Below are 13,367 nucleotides of genomic sequence, written 5' to 3' on the forward strand. Positions count from 1 at the left end.
TATCGGGCGCAAATCTTATTACAAATTTCTAAATAAAATTTGAATTTTGAGAATTTTTGTTCGTATATGAGCAGATTTTGTTTAGGATGATCTGTCTTAATTCCTTTACGATTTAAAAAGGAAACTATTGAAATTGATTTTTGAATGATGGTATTTGCTTCATACCTCTCGTTGTAAGTAGTCAACGTCTACCAGATGGTCTAGTGGTTAGGATTCCTTGTTTTCACCCAGGCGGCTCGGGTTCAATTCCCGGTCTGGGAATTATTTCCTTGTTACTAAAAGACCTTCAACTGCCGAGATAAATATTGTGTATTGGTTTCAAATATCCCTGTACTGAGCAAAGACATCTCCCAGATGGTCTAGTGGTTAGGATTCCTGGCTCTCACCCAGGCGGCCCAGGTTCAATTCCCGGTCTGGGAAACTTTTTTCTTTTAAACTGAACTAGTATCCCTACTACCACATTGTGCCTCTATGCAAATATAAACTAAGATTCTTACTGTTGATGCAACGATGGTTTACCCTCTCTTATAGCTCATTATCTGACCGGTTTTTGTCGGCAATACACTTATCTTGAGACAAATAAACATTTCTCAACGCCCGGTTAGCTCAGTCGGTAGAGCGTTGGACTTTTAATCCAACGGTCAAGGGTTCAAGTCCCTTATCGTGCGCAAATTTTATTACAAATTTCTAAATAAAATTAGAATTTTGAGAATTTTTGTTTGTTTATGAGCAGATCTTGTTTAGGATCATCTGTATTAATTCCTTTACGATTTAAAAACAAAACTATTGAAATTGATTTTTTAAGTATGGTATTTGCTTCATACCTCTCGTTGTAAGAAGTCAAGGTCTCCATGATGGTCTAGTGGTTAGGATTCCTGGCTCTCACCCAGGCGGCCCGGGTTCAATTCCCGGTCTGGGAAATTTTTTTCTTTTGAACTGAACTAGTATCCCCCTACTACCACAGTGTGCCTCTATGCAAATATAAACTAAGATTCTTACTGTTGACACAACGATGGTTTACCCTCTTTTATAGCTCATTATGTGACCGTATTTTGTCGGCAATACACTTATTTTGAGAGAAATAAAAATTTCTTAACGCCCGGTTAGCTCAGTCGGTAGAGCGTTGGTCTTTTAATCCAACGGTCAAGGGTTCAAGTCCCTTATCGGGCGCAAATTTCATTACAAATTTCTAAATAAAATTTGTATTTTGAGAATTTTTGTTCGAATATGAGCAGATTTTGTGTAGGATAATCTGTCTCAATTCCTTTACAATTCAAAACGAAAACTATTGAAATTGATTTTTTAAGTATGGTATTTGCTTCATACCTCTCGTTGTAATTAGTCAACGTCTCCCAAATGGTCTAGCGGTTAGGATTCCTGGCTTTCACCCAGACGGCCCGGGTTCAATTCCCGGTCTGGGAATTAATTCTTTGTTGCTAAAAAAACCTTTAACTGCCGAGATAAATATTGTGTATTGGTTTCAAACATCCCTGTACTGAGCAAAGACATCTCCCAGATGGTCTAGTGGTTAGGATTCCTGGCTCTCACCCAGGCGGCCCGGGTTCAATTCCCGGTCTGGGAAACTTTTTTCTTTTAAACTGAACTAGTATCCCCCTACTACCACAATTTGCCTCTATGCAAATATAAACTAAGATTCTTACTGTTGATGCAACGATGGTTTACCCTCTTTTATAGCTCATTATGTGACCGTTGTTTGTCGGCAATACACTTATTTTGAGAGAAATAAAACATTTCTGAACGCCCGGTTAGCTCAGTCGGTAGAGCGTTGGACTTTTAATCCAACGGTCAAGGGTTCAAGTCCCTTATCGGGCGCAAATTTTATAACAAATTTCTAAATAAAATTTGAATTTTGAGAATTTTTGTTCGTAGATGAGCAGATTTTGTTTAGGATGATCTGTCTTAATTCCTTTACGATTTAAAAACGAAACTATTGAAATAGATTTTTTAAGTATGGTATTTCCTTCACACCTCTCGTTGTAAGTAGTCACCGTCTCCCAGATTGTCTAGTGGTTAGGATTCCTGGCTTTTACCCAGGCGTCCCGGGTTCAATTCCCGTTCTGGGAATTTATTCTTTGTTACTAAAAAATCATTAACTGCCGAGATAAATATTGTGTATTGGTTTCAAATATCCCTGTCCTGAGCAAAGACATCTCCCAGATGGTCTAGTGGTTAGGATTCCTGGCTCTCACCCAGGCGGCCCAGGTTCAATTCCCGGTCTGGGAAACTTTTTTCTTTTAAACTGAACTAGTATCCCCCTACTACCACAATTTGCCTCTATGCAAATATAAACTAAGATTCTTACTGTTGATGCAACGATGGTTTACCCTCTTTTATAGCTCATTATGTGACCGTTGTTTGTCGGCAATACACTTATTTTGAGAGAAATAAAACATTTCTCAACGCCCGGTTAGCTCAGTCGGTAGAGCGTTGGACTTTTAATCCAACGGTCAAGGGTATAAGTCCCTTATCGGGCGCAAATTTTATTACAAGTTTCTAAATGAAATCAGAATTTTGAGAATTTTTGTTCGTATATGAGCAGATCTTGTTTAGGATCATCTGTATTAATTACTTTTCGATTTAAAAACGAAACTATTGAAATAGATTTTTTAAGTATGGTATTTGCTTCATACCTCTCGTTGTAATTAGTCAACCTCTCCCAGATGGTCTAGTGGTGAGGATTCCTGGCTTTCACCCAGGCGTCCCGGGTTCAATTCCCGTTCTGGGAATTTATTCTTTGTTACTAAAAAATCTTTAACTGCCGAGATAAATATTGTGTATTGGTTTCAAATATCCCTGTCCTGAGCAAAGACATCTCCCAGATGGTCTAGTGGTTAGGATTCCTGGCTCTCACCCAGGCGGCCCAGGTTCAATTCCCGGTCTGGGAAACTTTTTTCTTTTAAACTGAACTAGTATCCCTACTACCACATTGTGCCTCTATGCAAATATAAACTAAGATTCTTACTGTTGATGTAACGATGGTTTACCCTCTTTTATAGCTCATTATGTGACCGGTTTTTGTCGGCAATACACTTATCTTGAGAGAAATAAACATTTCTAAACGCCCGGTTAGCTCAGTCGGTAGAGCGTTGGACTTTTAATCCAACGGTCAAGGGTTCAAGTCCCGCATCGGGCGCAAATTTTATTACTAGTTTCTAAATAAAATTTAAATTTTGAGAATTTTTGTTCGTATATGAGCAGATCCTTTTTAGGATCATCTGTATTAATTCCTTTACGATTTAAAAACGAAACTATTGAAATTGATTTTTTAAGTATGGTATTTGCTTCCTACCTCTCGTTGTAATTAGTCAACGTCTCCCAGATGGTCTAGTGGTTAGGATTCCTGGCTTTCACCCAGGCGGCCCGGGTTCAATTCCCGGTCTGGGAATTATTTCTTTGTTACTAAAAAACCTTTAACTGCCGAGAAAAATATTGTGTATTGGTTTCAAATATCCATGTACTGAGCAAAGCCATCTCCCAGATGGTCTAGTGGTTAGGATTCCTGGCTCTCACCCAGGCAGCCCGGATTCAATTCCCGGTCTGGGAAACTTTTTTCTTTTGAACTGAACTAGTATCCCCCTACTACCACAATTTGCCTCTTTGCAAATATAAACTAAGATTCTTACTATTGATGCAACGATGGTTTACCCTCTCTTATAGCTCATTATCTGACCGGTTTTTGTCGGCAATACACTTATCTTGAGACAAATAAACATTTCTCAACGCCCGGTTAGCTCAGTCGGTAGAGCGTTGGACTTTTAATCCAACGGTCAAGGGTTCAAGTCCCTTATCGTGCGCAAATTTTATTACAAATTTCTAAATAAAATTAGAATTTTGAGAATTTTTGTTTGTTTATGAGCAGATCTTGTTTAGGATCATCTGTATTAATTCCTTTACGATTTAAAAACAAAACTATTGAAATTGATTTTTTAAGTATGGTATTTGCTTCATACCTCTCGTTGTAAGAAGTCAAGGTCTCCATGATGGTCTAGTGGTTAGGATTCCTGGCTCTCACCCAGGCGGCCCGGGTTCAATTCCCGGTCTGGGAAATTTTTTTCTTTTGAACTGAACTAGTATCCCCCTACTACCACAGTGTGCCTCTATGCAAATATAAACTAAGATTCTTACTGTTGACACAACGATGGTTTACCCTCTTTTATAGCTCATTATGTGACCGTATTTTGTCGGCAATACACTTATTTTGAGAGAAATAAAAATTTCTTAACGCCCGGTTAGCTCAGTCGGTAGAGCGTTGGTCTTTTAATCCAACGGTCAAGGGTTCAAGTCCCTTATCGGGCGCAAATTTCATTACAAATTTCTAAATAAAATTTGTATTTTGAGAATTTTTGTTCGAATATGAGCAGATTTTGTGTAGGATAATCTGTCTCAATTCCTTTACAATTCAAAACGAAAACTATTGAAATTGATTTTTTAAGTATGGTATTTGCTTCATACCTCTCGTTGTAATTAGTCAACGTCTCCCAAATGGTCTAGCGGTTAGGATTCCTGGCTTTCACCCAGACGGCCCGGGTTCAATTCCCGGTCTGGGAATTAATTCTTTGTTGCTAAAAAAACCTTTAACTGCCGAGATAAATATTGTGTATTGGTTTCAAACATCCCTGTACTGAGCAAAGACATCTCCCAGATGGTCTAGTGGTTAGGATTCCTGGCTCTCACCCAGGCGGCCCGGGTTCAATTCTCGGTCTGGGAAACTTTTTTCTTTTAAACTGAACTAGTATCCCCCTACTACCACAATTTGCCTCTATGCAAATATAAACTAAGATTCTTACTGTTGATGCAACGATGGTTTACCCTCTTTTATAGCTCATTATGTGACCGTTGTTTGTCGGCAATACACTTATTTTGAGAGAAATAAAACATTTCTGAACGCCCGGTTAGCTCAGTCGGTAGAGCGTTGGACTTTTAATCCAACGGTCAAGGGTTCAAGTCCCTTATCGGGCGCAAATTTTATAACAAATTTCTAAATAAAATTTGAATTTTGAGAATTTTTGTTCGTAGATGAGCAGATTTTGTTTAGGATGATCTGTCTTAATTCCTTTACGATTTAAAAACGAAACTATTGAAATAGATTTTTTAAGTATGGTATTTCCTTCACACCTCTCGTTGTAAGTAGTCACCGTCTCCCAGATTGTCTAGTGGTTAGGATTCCTGGCTTTTACCCAGGCGTCCCGGGTTCAATTCCCGTTCTGGGAATTTATTCTTTGTTACTAAAAAATCATTAACTGCCGAGATAAATATTGTGTATTGGTTTCAAATATCCCTGTCCTGAGCAAAGACATCTCCCAGATGGTCTAGTGGTTAGGATTCCTGGCTCTCACCCAGGCGGCCCAGGTTCAATTCCCGGTCTGGGAAACTTTTTTCTTTTAAACTGAACTAGTATCCCCCTACTACCACAATTTGCCTCTATGCAAATATAAACTAAGATTCTTACTGTTGATGCAACGATGGTTTACCCTCTTTTATAGCTCATTATGTGACCGTTGTTTGTCGGCAATACACTTATTTTGAGAGAAATAAAACATTTCTCAACGCCCGGTTAGCTCAGTCGGTAGAGCGTTGGACTTTTAATCCAACGGTCAAGGGTATAAGTCCCTTATCGGGCGCAAATTTTATTACAAGTTTCTAAATGAAATCAGAATTTTGAGAATTTTTGTTCGTATATGAGCAGATCTTGTTTAGGATCATCTGTATTAATTACTTTTCGATTTAAAAACGAAACTATTGAAATAGATTTTTTAAGTATGGTATTTGCTTCATACCTCTCGTTGTAATTAGTCAACCTCTCCCAGATGGTCTAGTGGTGAGGATTCCTGGCTTTCACCCAGGCGGCCCGGGTTCAATTCCCGGTCTGGGAATTATTTCTTTGTTACTAAAAAACCTTTAACTGCCGAGATAAATATTGTGTATTGTTTTCAAATATCCCTGTACTGAGCAAAGATATCTCCCAGATGGTCTAGTGGTTAGGATTCCTGGCTCTCACCCAGGCAGCCCGGGTTCAATTCCCGGTCTGGGAAACTTTTTTCTTTTAAACTGAACTAGTATCCCTACTACCACATTGTGCCTCTATGCAAATATAAACTAAGATTCTTACTGTTGATGCAACGATGGTTTGCCCTCTTTTATAGCTCATTATCTGACCGGTTTTTGTCGGCAATACACTTATCTTGAGAGAAATAAACATTTCTCAACGCCCGGTTAGCTCAGTCGGTAGAGCGTTGGACTTTTAATCCAAAGCTTAAGGGTTCAAGTCCCTTATCGGGCGCAAATTTTATTACAAGTTCTAAATAAAATTTGAAATTTGAGAATTTTTGTTCGTATATGAGCAGATCTTGTTTAGGATCATCTGTATTAATTCCTTTACGATTTAAAAACGAAACTATTGAAATAGATTTTTTAAGTATGGTATTGGCTTCATACCTCTCGTTGTAATTAGTCAACGTCTCCCAGATGGTCTAGTGGTTAGGATTCCTGGCTTTCACCCAGGCGGCCCGGGTTCAATTCCCGGTCTGGGAATTATTTCTTTGTTACTAAAAAACCTTTAACTGCCGAGATAAATATTGTGTATTGGTTTCAAATATCCCTGTACTGAGCAAAGACATCTCCCGATGGTCTAGTGGTTAGGATTCCTGGCTCTCACCCAGGCGGCCCGGGTTCAATTCCCGGTCTGGGAAACTTTTTTCTTTTAAACTGAACTAGTATCCCTACTACCATATTGTGCCTCTATGCAAATATAAACTAAGATTCTTACTGTTGATGCAACGATGGTTTACCCACTCTTATAGCTCATTATCTGACCGTTTTTTTTCGGCAATACACTTATCTTGAGAGAAATAAACATTTCTCAACGCCCGGTTAGCTCAGTCGGTAGAGCGTTGGACTTTTAATCCAACGGTCAAGGGTTCAAGTCCCTTATCGGGCGCAAATTTCATTACAAATTTCTAAATAAAATTAGAATTTTGAGAATTTTTGTTTGTTTATGAGCAGATCTTGTTTAGGATCATCTGTATTAATTCCTTTACGATTTAAAAACAAAACTATTGAAATTGATTTTTTAAGTATGGTATTTGCTTCATACCTCTCGTTGTAAGTAGTCAAGGTCTCCATGATGGTCTAGTGGTTAGGATTCCTGGCTCTCACCCAGGCGGCCCGGGTTCAATTCCCGGTCTGGGAAATTTTTTTCTTTTGAACTGAACTAGTATCCCCCTACTACCACAGTGTGCCTCTATGCAAATATAAACTAAGATTCTTACTGTTGACACAACGATGGTTTACCCTCTTTTATAGCTCATTATGTGACCGTATTTTGTCGGCAATACACTTATTTTGAGAGAAATAAAAATTTCTTAACGCCCGGTTAGCTCAGTCGGTAGAGCGTTGGACTTTTAATCCAACGGTCAAGGGTTCAAGTCCCTTATCGGGCGCAAATTTTATTACAAATTTCTAAATAAAATTTGTATTTTGAGAATTTTTGTTCGAATATGAGCAGATTTTGTGTAGGATAATCTGTCTCAATTCCTTTACAATTCAAAACGAAAACTATTGAAATTGATTTTTTAAGTATGGTATTTGCTTCATACCTCTCGTTGTAATTAGTCAACGTCTCCCAGATGGTCTAGCGGTTAGGATTCCTGGCTTTCACCCAGGCGGCCCGGGTTCAATTCCCGGTCTGGGAATTAATTCTTTGTTACTAAAAAACCTTTAACTGCCGAGATAAATATTGTGTATTGGTATCAAACATCCCTGTACTGAGCAAAGACATCTCCCAGATGGTCTAGTGGTTAGGATTCCTGGCTCTCACCCAGGCGGCCCGGGTTCAATTCCCGGTCTGGGAAACTTTTTTCTTTTAAACTGAACTAGTATCCCTACTACCACATTGTGCCTCTATGCAAATATAAACTAAGATTCTTACTGTTGATGTAACGATGGTTTACCCTCTTTTATAGCTCATTATGTGACCGGTTTTTGTCGGCAATACACTTATCTTGAGAGAAATAAACATTTCTAAACGCCCGGTTAGCTCAGTCGGTAGAGCGTTGGATTTTTAATCCAACGGTCAAGGGTTCAAGTCCCGCATCGGGCGCAAATTTTATTACTAGTTTCTAAATAAAATTTAAATTTTGAGAATTTTTGTTCGTATATGAGCAGATCTTTTTTAGGATCATCTGTATTAATTCCTTTACGATTTAAAAACGAAACTATTGAAATTGATTTTTTAAGTATGGTATTTGCTTCCTACCTCTCGTTGTAATTAGTCAACGTCTCCCAGATGGTCTAGTGGTTAGGATTCCTGGCTTTCACCCAGGCGGCCCGGGTTCAATTCCCGGTCTGGGAATTATTTCTTTGTTACTAAAAAACCTTTAACTGCCGAGAAAAATATTGTGTATTGGTTTCAAATATCCATGTACTGAGCAAAGCCATCTCCCAGATGGTCTAGCGGTTAGGATTCCTGGCTCTCACCCAGGCAGCCCGGATTCAATTCCCGGTCTGGGAAACTTTTTTCTTTTGAACTGAACTAGTATCCCCCTACTACCACAATTTGCCTCTTTGCAAATATAAACTAAGATTCTTACTATTGATGCAACGATGGTTTACCCTCTTTTATAGCTCATTATGTGACCGTTTTTTGTCGGCAATTAAATTATTTTGAGAGAAATAAACATTTCTCAACGCCCGGTTAGCTCAGTCGGTAGTCCCTTATCGGGCGCAAATCTTATTACAAATTTCTAAATAAAATTTGAATTTTGAGAATTTTTGTTCGTATATGAGCAGATTTTGTTTAGGATGATCTGTCTTAATTCCTTTACGATTTAAAAAGGAAACTATTGAAATTGATTTTTGAATGATGGTATTTGCTTCATACCTCTCGTTGTAAGTAGTCAACGTCTACCAGATGGTCTAGTGGTTAGGATTCCTTGTTTTCACCCAGGCGGCTCGGGTTCAATTCCCGGTCTGGGAATTATTTCTTTGTTACTAAAAGACCTTCAACTGCCAAGATGAATATTGTGTATAGGTTTCAAATATCAAGGTTCAAGTCCCTTATCGGGCGCAAATTTTATTACAAGTTCTAAATAAAATTTGAATTTTGAGAATTTTTGTTCGTATATGAGCAGATCTTGTTTAGGATCATCTGTATTAATTCCTTTACGATTTAAAAACGAAACTATTAAAATAGATTTTTTAAGTATGGTATTTGCTTCATACCTCTCGTTGTAATTAGTCAACGTCTCCCAGATGGTCTAGTGGTTAGGATTCCTGGCTTTCACCCAGGCGGCCCGGGTTCAATTCCCGGTCTGGGAATTATTTCTTTGTTACTAAAAAACCTTTAACTGCCGAGATAAATATTGTGTATTGGTTTCAAATATCCCTGTACTGAGCAAAGACATCTCCCAGATGGTCTAGTGGTTAGGATTCCTGGCTCTCACCCAGACGGCCCGGGTTCAATTCCCGGTCTGGGAAACTTTTTTCTTTTAAACTGAACTAGTATCCCCCTACTACCACAATTTGCCTCTATGCAAATATAAACTAAGATTCTTACTGTTGATGCAACGATGGTTTACCCTCTTTTATAGCTCATTATGTGACCGTTGTTTGTCGGCAATACACTTATTTTGAGAGAAATAAAACATTTCTGAACGCCCGGTTAGCTCAGTCGGTAGAGCGTTGGACTTTTAATCCAACGGTCAAGGGTTCAAGTCCCTTATCGGGCGCAAATTTTATAACAAATTTCTGAATAAAATTTGAATTTTGAGAATTTTTGTTCGTAGATGAGCAGATTTTGTTTAGGATGATCTGTCTTAATTCCTTTACGATTTAAAAAGGAAACTATTGAAACAGATTTTTTAAGTATGGTATTGGATTCATACCTCTCGTTGTAATTAGTCAACGTCTCCCAGATGGTCTAGTGGTGAGGATTCCTGGCTTTCACCCAGGCGGCCCGGGTTCAATTCCCAGTCTGGGAATTATTTCTTTGTTACTAAAAAACCTTTAACTGCCGAGATAAATATTGTGTATTGTTTTCAAATATCCCTGTACTGAGCAAAGATATCTCCCAGATGGTCTAGTGGTTAGGATTCCTGGCTCTCACCCAGGCAGCCCGGGTTCAATTCCCGGTCTGGGAAACTTTTTTCTTTTAAACTGAACTAGTATCCCTACTACCACATTGTGCCTCTATGCAAATATAAACTAAGATTCTTACTGTTGATGCAACGATGGTTTGCCCTCTTTTATAGCTCATTATCTGACCGGTTTTTGTCGGCAATACACTTATCTTGAGAGAAATAAACATTTCTCAACGCCCGGTTAGCTCAGTCGGTAGAGCGTTGGACTTTTAATCCAAAGCTTAAGGGTTCAAGTCCCTTATCGGGCGCAAATTTTATTACAAGTTCTAAATAAAATTTGAAATTTGAGAATTTTTGTTCGTATATGAGCAGATCTTGTTTAGGATCATCTGTATTAATTCCTTTACGATTTAAAAACGAAACTATTGAAATAGATTTTTTAAGTATGGTATTTGATTCATACCTCTCGTTGTAATTAGTCAACGTCTCCCAGATGGTCTAGTGGTTAGGATTCCTGGCTTTCACCCAGGCGGCCCGGGTTCAATTCCCGGTCTGGGAATTATTTCTTTGTTACTAAAAAACCTTTAACTGCCGAGATAAATATTGTGTATTGGTTTCAAATATCCCTGTACTGAGCAAAGACATCTCCCAGATGGTCTAGTGGTTAGGATTCCTGGCTCTCACCCAGGCGGCCCGGGTTCAATTCCCCGTCTGGGAAACTTTTTTCTTTTAAACTGAACTAGTATCCCTACTACCATATTGTGCCTCTATGCAAATATAAACTAAGATTCTTACTGTTGATGCAACGATGGTTTACCCACTCTTATAGCTCATTATCTGACCGTTTTTTTTCGGCAATACACTTATCTTGAGAGAAATAAACATTTCTCAACGCCCGGTTAGCTCAGTCGGTAGAGCGTTGGACTTTTAATCCAACGGTCAAGGGTTCAAGTCCCTTATCGGGCGCAAATTTTATTACAAATTTCTAAATAAAATTAGAATTTTGAGAATTTTTGTTTGTTTATGAGCAGATCTTGTTTAGGATCATCTGTATTAATTCCTTTACGATTTAAAAACAAAACTATTGAAATTGATTTTTTAAGTATGGTATTTGCTTCATACCTCTCGTTGTAAGTAGTCAAGGTCTCCATGATGGTCTAGTGGTTAGGATTCCTGGCTCTCACCCAGGCGGCCCGGGTTCAATTCCCGGTCTGGGAAATTTTTTTCTTTTGAACTGAACTAGTATCCCCCTACTACCACAGTGTGCCTCTATGCAAATATAAACTAAGATTCTTACTGTTGACACAACGATGGTTTACCCTCTTTTATAGCTCATTATGTGACCGTATTTTGTCGGCAATACACTTATTTTGAGAGAAATAAAAATTTCTTAACGCCCGGTTAGCTCAGTCGGTAGAGCGTTGGACTTTTAATCCAACGGTCAAGGGTTAAAGTCCCTTATCGGGCGCAAATTTTATTACAAATTTCTAAATAAAATTTGTATTTTGAGAATTTTTGTTCGAATATGAGCAGATTTTGTGTAGGATAATCTGTCTCAATTCCTTTACAATTCAAAACGAAAACTATTGAAATTGATTTTTTAAGTATGGTATTTGCTTCATACCTCTCGTTGTAATTAGTCAACGTCTCCCAGATGGTCTAGCGGTTAGGATTCCTGGCTTTCACCCAGGCGGCCCGGGTTCAATTCCCGGTCTGGGAATTAATTCTTTGTTACTAAAAAACCTTTAACTGCCGAGATAAATATTGTGTATTGGTATCAAACATCCCTGTACTGAGCAAAGACATCTCCCAGATGGTCTAGTGGTTAGGATTCCTGGCTCTCACCCAGGCGGCCCGGGTTCAATTCCCGGTCTGGGAAACTTTTTTCTTTTAAACTGAACTAGTATCCCTACTACCACATTGTGCCTCTATGCAAATATAAACTAAGATTCTTACTGTTGATGTAACGATGGTTTACCCTCTTTTATAGCTCATTATGTGACCGGTTTTTGTCGGCAATACACTTATCTTGAGAGAAATAAACATTTCTAAACGCCCGGTTAGCTCAGTCGGTAGAGCGTTGGATTTTTAATCCAACGGTCAAGGGTTCAAGTCCCGCATCGGGCGCAAATTTTATTACTAGTTTCTAAACAAAATTTGAATTTTGAGAATTTTTGTTCGTATATGAGCAGATCTTTTTTAGGATCATCTGTATTAATTCCTTTACGATTTAAAAACGAAACTATTGAAATTGGTTTTTTAAGTATGGTATTTGCTTCATACCTCTCGTTGTAATTAGTCAACGTCTCCCAGATGGTCTAGTGGTTAGGATTCCTGGCTTTACCCAGGCGGCCCGGGTTCAATTCCCGGTCTGGGAATTATTTCATTGTTACTAAAAGACCTTTAACTGCCGAGATAAATATTGTGTATTGGTTTCAAATATCCCTGTACTGAGCAAAGACATCTCCCAGATGGTCTAGTGGTTAGGATTCCTGGCTCTCACCCAGGCGGCCCGGGTTCAATTCCCGGTCTGGGAAATTTTTTTCTTTTGAACTGAACTAGTATCCCCCTACTACCACAGTGTGCCTCTATGCAAATATAAACTAAGATTCTTACTGTTGACGCAACGATGGTTTACCCTCTTTTATAGCTCATTATGTGACCGTATTTTGTCGGCAATACACTTATTTTGAGAGAAATAAACATTTCTTAACGCCCGGTTAGCTCAGTCGGTAGAGCGTTGGACTTTTAATCCAACGGTCAAGGGTTCAAGTCCCTTATCGGGCGCAAATTTTATTACAAATTTCTCAATAAAATTTGTATTTTGAGAATTTTTGTTGGTATATGAGCAGATTTTGTGTAGGATAATCTGTCTCAATTCCTTTACAATTTAAAACAAAAACTATTGAAATTGATTTTTTAAGTATGGTATTTGCTTCATACCTCTCGTTGTAATTAGTCAACGTCTCCCAGATGGTGTAGTGGTTAGGATTCCTGGCTTTCACCCATGCGTCCCGGGTTCAATTCCCGGTCTGGGAATTTATTCTTTGTTACTAAAAACTTTAACTGCCGAGATAAATATTGTGTATTGGTTTCAAATATCCCTGTCCTGAGCAAAGGCATCTCCCAGATGGTCTAGTGGTTAGGATTCCTGGCTCTCACCCAGGCGGGCCGGGTTCAATTCCCGGTCTGGGAAATTTTTTTCTTTTGAACTGAACTTGTATCCCCTACTACCACAATGTACCTCTATGCAAATATAAACTAAGATTC

The 13,367-nt window shown here is 38.6% G+C and overlaps 50 non-coding genes across 50 annotated transcripts; all 50 read left to right on the forward strand.

Moving 5' to 3' along the window:
* Nucleotides 1-348: 348 nt before the first annotated feature.
* On the forward strand, nt 349-420 carry Trnae-cuc (transfer RNA glutamic acid (anticodon CUC)). Its single transcript has one exon. It is a non-coding gene; the product is annotated as a tRNA-Glu (tRNA).
* Nucleotides 421-595: 175 nt separating this feature from the next.
* On the forward strand, nt 596-668 carry Trnak-uuu (transfer RNA lysine (anticodon UUU)). The gene has a single exon. It is a non-coding gene; the product is annotated as a tRNA-Lys (tRNA).
* Nucleotides 669-848: 180 nt separating this feature from the next.
* Nucleotides 849-920, forward strand: Trnae-cuc (transfer RNA glutamic acid (anticodon CUC)). The gene has a single exon. It is a non-coding gene; the product is annotated as a tRNA-Glu (tRNA).
* Nucleotides 921-1,097: 177 nt separating this feature from the next.
* Nucleotides 1,098-1,170, forward strand: Trnak-uuu (transfer RNA lysine (anticodon UUU)). Its single transcript has one exon. It is a non-coding gene; the product is annotated as a tRNA-Lys (tRNA).
* A 340-nt stretch (nt 1,171-1,510) lies between these two features.
* On the forward strand, nt 1,511-1,582 carry Trnae-cuc (transfer RNA glutamic acid (anticodon CUC)). Its single transcript has one exon. It is a non-coding gene; the product is annotated as a tRNA-Glu (tRNA).
* A 178-nt stretch (nt 1,583-1,760) lies between these two features.
* Trnak-uuu (transfer RNA lysine (anticodon UUU)) lies at nt 1,761-1,833 on the forward strand. Its single transcript has one exon. It is a non-coding gene; the product is annotated as a tRNA-Lys (tRNA).
* A 339-nt stretch (nt 1,834-2,172) lies between these two features.
* Nucleotides 2,173-2,244, forward strand: Trnae-cuc (transfer RNA glutamic acid (anticodon CUC)). Its single transcript has one exon. It is a non-coding gene; the product is annotated as a tRNA-Glu (tRNA).
* Nucleotides 2,245-2,422: 178 nt separating this feature from the next.
* On the forward strand, nt 2,423-2,495 carry Trnak-uuu (transfer RNA lysine (anticodon UUU)). The gene has a single exon. It is a non-coding gene; the product is annotated as a tRNA-Lys (tRNA).
* Nucleotides 2,496-2,675: 180 nt separating this feature from the next.
* On the forward strand, nt 2,676-2,747 carry Trnae-uuc (transfer RNA glutamic acid (anticodon UUC)). Its single transcript has one exon. It is a non-coding gene; the product is annotated as a tRNA-Glu (tRNA).
* An 87-nt stretch (nt 2,748-2,834) lies between these two features.
* Trnae-cuc (transfer RNA glutamic acid (anticodon CUC)) lies at nt 2,835-2,906 on the forward strand. The gene has a single exon. It is a non-coding gene; the product is annotated as a tRNA-Glu (tRNA).
* A 175-nt stretch (nt 2,907-3,081) lies between these two features.
* Nucleotides 3,082-3,154, forward strand: Trnak-uuu (transfer RNA lysine (anticodon UUU)). Its single transcript has one exon. It is a non-coding gene; the product is annotated as a tRNA-Lys (tRNA).
* A 180-nt stretch (nt 3,155-3,334) lies between these two features.
* Trnae-uuc (transfer RNA glutamic acid (anticodon UUC)) lies at nt 3,335-3,406 on the forward strand. The gene has a single exon. It is a non-coding gene; the product is annotated as a tRNA-Glu (tRNA).
* Nucleotides 3,407-3,493: 87 nt separating this feature from the next.
* On the forward strand, nt 3,494-3,565 carry Trnae-cuc (transfer RNA glutamic acid (anticodon CUC)). The gene has a single exon. It is a non-coding gene; the product is annotated as a tRNA-Glu (tRNA).
* Nucleotides 3,566-3,742: 177 nt separating this feature from the next.
* On the forward strand, nt 3,743-3,815 carry Trnak-uuu (transfer RNA lysine (anticodon UUU)). The gene has a single exon. It is a non-coding gene; the product is annotated as a tRNA-Lys (tRNA).
* Nucleotides 3,816-3,995: 180 nt separating this feature from the next.
* On the forward strand, nt 3,996-4,067 carry Trnae-cuc (transfer RNA glutamic acid (anticodon CUC)). Its single transcript has one exon. It is a non-coding gene; the product is annotated as a tRNA-Glu (tRNA).
* Nucleotides 4,068-4,244: 177 nt separating this feature from the next.
* Nucleotides 4,245-4,317, forward strand: Trnak-uuu (transfer RNA lysine (anticodon UUU)). Its single transcript has one exon. It is a non-coding gene; the product is annotated as a tRNA-Lys (tRNA).
* Nucleotides 4,318-4,657: 340 nt separating this feature from the next.
* Trnae-cuc (transfer RNA glutamic acid (anticodon CUC)) lies at nt 4,658-4,729 on the forward strand. The gene has a single exon. It is a non-coding gene; the product is annotated as a tRNA-Glu (tRNA).
* Nucleotides 4,730-4,907: 178 nt separating this feature from the next.
* On the forward strand, nt 4,908-4,980 carry Trnak-uuu (transfer RNA lysine (anticodon UUU)). The gene has a single exon. It is a non-coding gene; the product is annotated as a tRNA-Lys (tRNA).
* A 339-nt stretch (nt 4,981-5,319) lies between these two features.
* Nucleotides 5,320-5,391, forward strand: Trnae-cuc (transfer RNA glutamic acid (anticodon CUC)). Its single transcript has one exon. It is a non-coding gene; the product is annotated as a tRNA-Glu (tRNA).
* A 178-nt stretch (nt 5,392-5,569) lies between these two features.
* Trnak-uuu (transfer RNA lysine (anticodon UUU)) lies at nt 5,570-5,642 on the forward strand. Its single transcript has one exon. It is a non-coding gene; the product is annotated as a tRNA-Lys (tRNA).
* Nucleotides 5,643-5,822: 180 nt separating this feature from the next.
* On the forward strand, nt 5,823-5,894 carry Trnae-uuc (transfer RNA glutamic acid (anticodon UUC)). Its single transcript has one exon. It is a non-coding gene; the product is annotated as a tRNA-Glu (tRNA).
* An 87-nt stretch (nt 5,895-5,981) lies between these two features.
* Trnae-cuc (transfer RNA glutamic acid (anticodon CUC)) lies at nt 5,982-6,053 on the forward strand. Its single transcript has one exon. It is a non-coding gene; the product is annotated as a tRNA-Glu (tRNA).
* A 175-nt stretch (nt 6,054-6,228) lies between these two features.
* Trnak-uuu (transfer RNA lysine (anticodon UUU)) lies at nt 6,229-6,301 on the forward strand. The gene has a single exon. It is a non-coding gene; the product is annotated as a tRNA-Lys (tRNA).
* Nucleotides 6,302-6,480: 179 nt separating this feature from the next.
* Trnae-uuc (transfer RNA glutamic acid (anticodon UUC)) lies at nt 6,481-6,552 on the forward strand. The gene has a single exon. It is a non-coding gene; the product is annotated as a tRNA-Glu (tRNA).
* Nucleotides 6,553-6,639: 87 nt separating this feature from the next.
* Trnae-cuc (transfer RNA glutamic acid (anticodon CUC)) lies at nt 6,640-6,710 on the forward strand. The gene has a single exon. It is a non-coding gene; the product is annotated as a tRNA-Glu (tRNA).
* A 175-nt stretch (nt 6,711-6,885) lies between these two features.
* Trnak-uuu (transfer RNA lysine (anticodon UUU)) lies at nt 6,886-6,958 on the forward strand. Its single transcript has one exon. It is a non-coding gene; the product is annotated as a tRNA-Lys (tRNA).
* A 180-nt stretch (nt 6,959-7,138) lies between these two features.
* Trnae-cuc (transfer RNA glutamic acid (anticodon CUC)) lies at nt 7,139-7,210 on the forward strand. The gene has a single exon. It is a non-coding gene; the product is annotated as a tRNA-Glu (tRNA).
* Nucleotides 7,211-7,387: 177 nt separating this feature from the next.
* Nucleotides 7,388-7,460, forward strand: Trnak-uuu (transfer RNA lysine (anticodon UUU)). Its single transcript has one exon. It is a non-coding gene; the product is annotated as a tRNA-Lys (tRNA).
* Nucleotides 7,461-7,640: 180 nt separating this feature from the next.
* Trnae-uuc (transfer RNA glutamic acid (anticodon UUC)) lies at nt 7,641-7,712 on the forward strand. Its single transcript has one exon. It is a non-coding gene; the product is annotated as a tRNA-Glu (tRNA).
* Nucleotides 7,713-7,799: 87 nt separating this feature from the next.
* Trnae-cuc (transfer RNA glutamic acid (anticodon CUC)) lies at nt 7,800-7,871 on the forward strand. Its single transcript has one exon. It is a non-coding gene; the product is annotated as a tRNA-Glu (tRNA).
* A 175-nt stretch (nt 7,872-8,046) lies between these two features.
* On the forward strand, nt 8,047-8,119 carry Trnak-uuu (transfer RNA lysine (anticodon UUU)). The gene has a single exon. It is a non-coding gene; the product is annotated as a tRNA-Lys (tRNA).
* A 180-nt stretch (nt 8,120-8,299) lies between these two features.
* Nucleotides 8,300-8,371, forward strand: Trnae-uuc (transfer RNA glutamic acid (anticodon UUC)). The gene has a single exon. It is a non-coding gene; the product is annotated as a tRNA-Glu (tRNA).
* Nucleotides 8,372-8,458: 87 nt separating this feature from the next.
* Trnae-cuc (transfer RNA glutamic acid (anticodon CUC)) lies at nt 8,459-8,530 on the forward strand. Its single transcript has one exon. It is a non-coding gene; the product is annotated as a tRNA-Glu (tRNA).
* A 734-nt stretch (nt 8,531-9,264) lies between these two features.
* On the forward strand, nt 9,265-9,336 carry Trnae-uuc (transfer RNA glutamic acid (anticodon UUC)). Its single transcript has one exon. It is a non-coding gene; the product is annotated as a tRNA-Glu (tRNA).
* Nucleotides 9,337-9,423: 87 nt separating this feature from the next.
* Trnae-cuc (transfer RNA glutamic acid (anticodon CUC)) lies at nt 9,424-9,495 on the forward strand. The gene has a single exon. It is a non-coding gene; the product is annotated as a tRNA-Glu (tRNA).
* A 178-nt stretch (nt 9,496-9,673) lies between these two features.
* Nucleotides 9,674-9,746, forward strand: Trnak-uuu (transfer RNA lysine (anticodon UUU)). The gene has a single exon. It is a non-coding gene; the product is annotated as a tRNA-Lys (tRNA).
* A 180-nt stretch (nt 9,747-9,926) lies between these two features.
* Nucleotides 9,927-9,998, forward strand: Trnae-uuc (transfer RNA glutamic acid (anticodon UUC)). The gene has a single exon. It is a non-coding gene; the product is annotated as a tRNA-Glu (tRNA).
* Nucleotides 9,999-10,085: 87 nt separating this feature from the next.
* On the forward strand, nt 10,086-10,157 carry Trnae-cuc (transfer RNA glutamic acid (anticodon CUC)). Its single transcript has one exon. It is a non-coding gene; the product is annotated as a tRNA-Glu (tRNA).
* Nucleotides 10,158-10,332: 175 nt separating this feature from the next.
* Nucleotides 10,333-10,405, forward strand: Trnak-uuu (transfer RNA lysine (anticodon UUU)). The gene has a single exon. It is a non-coding gene; the product is annotated as a tRNA-Lys (tRNA).
* A 179-nt stretch (nt 10,406-10,584) lies between these two features.
* Trnae-uuc (transfer RNA glutamic acid (anticodon UUC)) lies at nt 10,585-10,656 on the forward strand. Its single transcript has one exon. It is a non-coding gene; the product is annotated as a tRNA-Glu (tRNA).
* Nucleotides 10,657-10,743: 87 nt separating this feature from the next.
* Nucleotides 10,744-10,815, forward strand: Trnae-cuc (transfer RNA glutamic acid (anticodon CUC)). Its single transcript has one exon. It is a non-coding gene; the product is annotated as a tRNA-Glu (tRNA).
* A 175-nt stretch (nt 10,816-10,990) lies between these two features.
* Trnak-uuu (transfer RNA lysine (anticodon UUU)) lies at nt 10,991-11,063 on the forward strand. The gene has a single exon. It is a non-coding gene; the product is annotated as a tRNA-Lys (tRNA).
* A 180-nt stretch (nt 11,064-11,243) lies between these two features.
* Nucleotides 11,244-11,315, forward strand: Trnae-cuc (transfer RNA glutamic acid (anticodon CUC)). Its single transcript has one exon. It is a non-coding gene; the product is annotated as a tRNA-Glu (tRNA).
* A 177-nt stretch (nt 11,316-11,492) lies between these two features.
* On the forward strand, nt 11,493-11,565 carry Trnak-uuu (transfer RNA lysine (anticodon UUU)). The gene has a single exon. It is a non-coding gene; the product is annotated as a tRNA-Lys (tRNA).
* A 180-nt stretch (nt 11,566-11,745) lies between these two features.
* Trnae-uuc (transfer RNA glutamic acid (anticodon UUC)) lies at nt 11,746-11,817 on the forward strand. The gene has a single exon. It is a non-coding gene; the product is annotated as a tRNA-Glu (tRNA).
* An 87-nt stretch (nt 11,818-11,904) lies between these two features.
* On the forward strand, nt 11,905-11,976 carry Trnae-cuc (transfer RNA glutamic acid (anticodon CUC)). The gene has a single exon. It is a non-coding gene; the product is annotated as a tRNA-Glu (tRNA).
* Nucleotides 11,977-12,151: 175 nt separating this feature from the next.
* On the forward strand, nt 12,152-12,224 carry Trnak-uuu (transfer RNA lysine (anticodon UUU)). Its single transcript has one exon. It is a non-coding gene; the product is annotated as a tRNA-Lys (tRNA).
* Nucleotides 12,225-12,562: 338 nt separating this feature from the next.
* Nucleotides 12,563-12,634, forward strand: Trnae-cuc (transfer RNA glutamic acid (anticodon CUC)). Its single transcript has one exon. It is a non-coding gene; the product is annotated as a tRNA-Glu (tRNA).
* Nucleotides 12,635-12,811: 177 nt separating this feature from the next.
* On the forward strand, nt 12,812-12,884 carry Trnak-uuu (transfer RNA lysine (anticodon UUU)). Its single transcript has one exon. It is a non-coding gene; the product is annotated as a tRNA-Lys (tRNA).
* A 337-nt stretch (nt 12,885-13,221) lies between these two features.
* On the forward strand, nt 13,222-13,293 carry Trnae-cuc (transfer RNA glutamic acid (anticodon CUC)). Its single transcript has one exon. It is a non-coding gene; the product is annotated as a tRNA-Glu (tRNA).
* The last annotated feature ends 74 nt before the right edge of the window (nt 13,294-13,367 follow it).

Source organism: Ascidiella aspersa, chromosome 3 (genome assembly GCF_963924565.1).
Source record: "Ascidiella aspersa chromosome 3, kaAscAspe10.2, whole genome shotgun sequence".
NCBI classification, from domain to species: Eukaryota; Metazoa; Chordata; class Ascidiacea; order Phlebobranchia; family Ascidiidae; genus Ascidiella; species Ascidiella aspersa.